General features: G+C 36.6%; 1 pseudogene; it reads right to left on the bottom strand.

The window, feature by feature from the left end:
• Positions 1-248: 248 nt before the first annotated feature.
• LOC140452628 (piwi-like protein Siwi) lies at positions 249-1,695 on the bottom strand (annotated as a pseudogene).
• Positions 1,696-4,698: the final 3,003 nt, after the last annotated feature.

Below are 4,698 nucleotides of genomic sequence, written 5' to 3'. Positions count from 1 at the left end.
GAGAAATGTTGATTCAATGGGTTTAAGTTCGTAATAATGTAAAAAACAACGGACTGGTGATATCAACACCGCAACTAAGCTAACAAATCCTTTCATAACATATTGCATGATGCTGTGCTATAACCCGATTCCTCCTCCTACACATTCCTTGGAAAAACCAAACCCCATAGAAACCACCAAAGAATTACAACCACCTGCCTTATTACAAGTTCTTTTTAGAAAACCGTAGTTCTCATCTTTTACACAGCTTAATACATATTTCTCCTTCTTGACCCATATCTGCCAATTTGATTGGTTGGCAATACACACTTTATAAGTGTCGAGTACATTATAGCCGCAACGTTTTCTATTGCCTTACAGAATGTATTAGTTATGTCATCAAGTATATCATAAATTTGTGGTTGCCATATGTCCCATTGCATTCCTCTTGCAGTTTGTAAGGTATGCAAAAACTCGTAACATTAATTTTTTGTTTTACTAGAAAAATTTTTACTAATCTGCTTTAGGCTCAGCAGGGTATCTTGAATTGTTAGCTGCTACTATAGTTTCCATAGAAAGAACTCTTCCTTAAAATTGTATGAGACGATCTTATAATTGGAATTCCCATCTCCGGAGTTCCGTGACTGCTTCAGGGCATCGCAGGAACCACTTACAAAATTCTTGAAGTTTCCTAATACGGTCTACTGGTCCTACTCGAGTGTGCTCCGAGATAGTTAATTATTAGTTAACATAATTCTGGAATTAAATACACAACTTCAGACTTTCCAGCTCGTATTTCCCTATGTCTGGTATCACACTAACAGGGGCTGGCGTCGTTCCCGAATATGAATCTTATACTTGCCTGCATAATACTGGACGTAGCTCATCTGTGAACGATCTACCACAGGGGAGTACTGTCAGGATTCTGTGAGAAGTCCACATCATCAATTCTGTAAGTTCTGTTGTTGTAAAATGTCAGTACACTAGATCCTATAATTTTACTTTCTGGGCTCTGGATCTCTAATCTCTAGAAACATGTTGTAAAAAGTGTCCTCACGCAGGACTTAAAATGCTAGTTCGATATTCATCATAACCTGATTTTCGTGTTGCCGAATAAATGTAAAATATCCAGGCCACCGTGATAATTTGTGCTCATGTATATTAATTTGACTTTTGGGATCATGAGAGTCTCTTTGAAGCAACGTGCCCTGCATTGCTGATAGACATTTTCTGATCAGTATGTTAAAAAGTTGTATATAATGGAAGTCACCCCAGGCCAGTTCACTGACCATCCTGATGTGAATTCTGATTTTTTTTCTCCAGCTTCGTTTTCCACAAATTTTTCCAATGGGTCTAGACTTATTCTTTGTGCTGTATACAGCACTGTTCCATCAAATAAATACCCAGACAATGTGCCTCAAAGAGCTTGATGAATAACTTTTTTTCGTCCACTGGTGTGATCAACTTCCGAATGAAAGTCAACAAGGTATTGAAATAATAAGGATTTTCATGTCTTTATTAGGGGAAAATAATTTAATAATAAATTATTAAAGCTTCCGATCTAACTAACTCTTGAGAGTTACTTGTGCATAGATAGTCTAAAAGGTTGGCAGATGTACACATAATTTGGTATCAAACTCTCTTTTCTTCTTCGATATTAATTTTTTTCCATCGTGTCGTCTTCTCCCTCAAGTCCTCTACCAGTCTTCTCATCATTTCTTCGGTTTTCCTTCATCCCACATCGAACCCCGTTTGTTGAGACTAGTTACCCCGGATCTTTCTCTAATCAACTCGATCAAACTCTCTTTTCTACTTCGCTATTAATTTTTGTCCGTCGTGTCATCAGCTTTCTCTCTCAACTCCTCTACCAATCTTTTCATCATTTCTTCGGTTTTCCTTCGTCCCACATGAACCGCGTTTTTTGAGACTAGTTACCCCGGCTCTTTCCCTAATCAACTCGTTCCTTATCCTGTTCCTTCTAGATCCACATTTTCATTTCAGCTACCTGCATCTTCTTTTCCTGAATCTTCTTGACATGCCACAGTTCTCAGCCGTACACCAACTCAGGCCTCACCACAATCTTTCTTTTCAGTCCCTCCCCGATTTTTGCACTGCAGAGTACCTCGCCCATTTGTTTCCAATTAACCATCCTGTATCCCGTGGAAAATTTTTCCATCCCATTTCCGTTAATATTTTCCTAATACAAACATGAAAATCCTTATTATTTCAATACCTTATTGATTTTAATTCGGAAGTTGATTACACCAGTGCACGAAAAAAAGTTCATTCATCAAGATCTTCGAGGCACATTGTCTGGGTATTTATTTGATGGAATAGTGCTGTATACAGCACAAAGAATAAGTCCAGACCCATTGGAGAAATTTGTGGAAAACGAAGCTGGAGAAAAAAAATAAGAATTCACATCCGCATGGTCAGTGAACTGACCTGGGGCGACTTTCATTATATACAACTTTTTAACATACTGATCAGAAAATGTCTATCAGCAATGCAGGGCACGTTGCTTCAAAGAGACTCTCATGATCCCAAAAGTCAAATTAATATACATGAGCACAAATTATCACGGTGGCCTGGATATTTTACGTTTATTCGCCAACATGAAAATCAAGTTATGATGAATATCGAACTAGCATTTAAAGTCCTTCGTGAGGACACTTGTTACAACATGTTTCTAGAGATTAGAGATCCAGAGCCCAGAAAAGAATTCCAAAGTAAAATTATAGGATCTAGTGTACTGACATTTTACAACAACAGGACTTACAGAATTGATTATGTGGACTTCTCCCAAAATGCTGATAGTACTCTCCCTATGGTAGATGGTTCACAGATGACCTACGTTCAGTATTATGCGGACAAGTGTAAGATTCATATCCGTGTGGAGTGTCTGTCTCCCATCGGACGCGTCCCCAGGTGGTGGATAGGGGAACCCCTAACCGGTCCCAGGATCGGCGGGTAGGTGGGAAATAAAATACCACCCGCGAACCAAAACAGACTAAGGTATAGTAACCCTAACAGAAGAGTCTCTGGTATATAAAATCGCTATATGCAAAACTAAAAAGACAATCCTCGTATTAGGAGTTCCCAAAAAGTTAAGTTAAAAAAGCTCACATATACTTGTATTGAACTGACTGATACAAGGTAAATCAAGGTATTTCCATGCCTTGGAAAAAATGTTGCTTGGGATACATAGATTAAAAGTCATATTAAATTGCCATATTATCAAATAATATTTATATACTTATAAGTAATATTTTATACTTTGTAATACAAACATAAATATCTACATCGGAACCATAAGACACCATGTCACTAAATGAAAATGTTGGTAAAGAGTAAACGATGATTTTGTCGCTCTTGTTTTAATGTCGCGTAAGTTTTGAAAATGATTTTGTATTTTATTAGTAAGGTACTAAATGTTGTACTAAATAGTTGTTCTATACCTGACAGCAGTTTCGGTTTAATTTTTTTTGTAGAACTTTGAAAGGACATGGTGTTTTGTAACTCAAAAAAAAAATATTTATGTTGTAAAAAATAAAAAAACGTTATGTCCAATTTTTATTGTTAGTTATAAGAATATAAAGTATTATAAACGTTCATATAATAAAATGCATTATTTTTACCTGGAAATACGAGCAATAAAGCTTAGAACTATTAATTTGTTTCCATAACGTCGACCTCAACATCTGCGTCTGGCAGGGGGTACTCGTAATGAGTATTATCACCATAACTCAAATTTTTGTAAAAATCATGGCAATATGACGGAAGGAAAGGTATCAGTGATATAATATCTTTATACTTATTGTCGGTAATAGGTTTTTATGTACTACGTATAGCTGGTACAGAATCAGGCAATTTTAATGTACCTCTTTTCTTTCGTTTATGATCAACGACTCCAAAATCTTCCTCAAAGTTTTGCTTGTAATATAATGTACCAACTTCCCCTTGCCTGACTTGAAAATGAACTGCTGACGAAATAAGAAACGGTTCTTTATTTGTAGTAAGTTTCCGTTTAACAAATGGTGCAGACGTGTTATCGTAGATAATCTCAAAATTCAACATATCTGAAACCTCTGTTATGTACCTGATATTTATTTGAGCACTGTCTTATGAAGTGTTTCCAGTCCCAAGGTATCATAATTTCCAAACAACTCAAATGTTTACGTTTTCGTTCAATTGAAGCATGACAGGTGTCTACTTCCATATGAGTATGACTCTTCAATAGGAACTTTTGGTTTAATACTCTGATCTTGAGAAATTTCCATAGTATCCAGTAAAAAGCCATGATAAGCGTCATGTTCTTGTTCTGGCCGTAACAGTTATCAGACCATAGAATGATATCTTTAGTATTGCCAATATTATTGCAAATCCACTTAACAAGCGCAGAGGCCAACTGGTTCCCCCACGGCCACCCTTACTTTCGTCCCACATCACACAGGAGACGATACCATCAAAAGCATTCCGGATAGTGAAGTTAGGGGTCCATAGTTTTCTCTTATAAAATAATAAACCACATGACAGTAAGGGTGTTGAAAGACAGTTCTGTTAATCCATGGTTAAAACAGTGCTTGTATTAAATTTACAAGTATCACTATCAGCATTTTTCATGGCATATCTCTTTATAGACTCATCAGTATGGGCACGATAATTGGCTGTAACAATAAGTTCGTCTTCAGCGGACAAACTACTTTTTAGTTTAGCATG

The sequence above is a fragment of the Diabrotica undecimpunctata genome, chromosome 11 (genome assembly GCF_040954645.1).
Source record: "Diabrotica undecimpunctata isolate CICGRU chromosome 11, icDiaUnde3, whole genome shotgun sequence".
Classification (NCBI taxonomy): Eukaryota; Metazoa; Arthropoda; class Insecta; order Coleoptera; family Chrysomelidae; genus Diabrotica; species Diabrotica undecimpunctata.
Note: the sequence above shows the minus strand (reverse complement) of the source record. Positions and strands in the feature narration are given on the sequence as shown.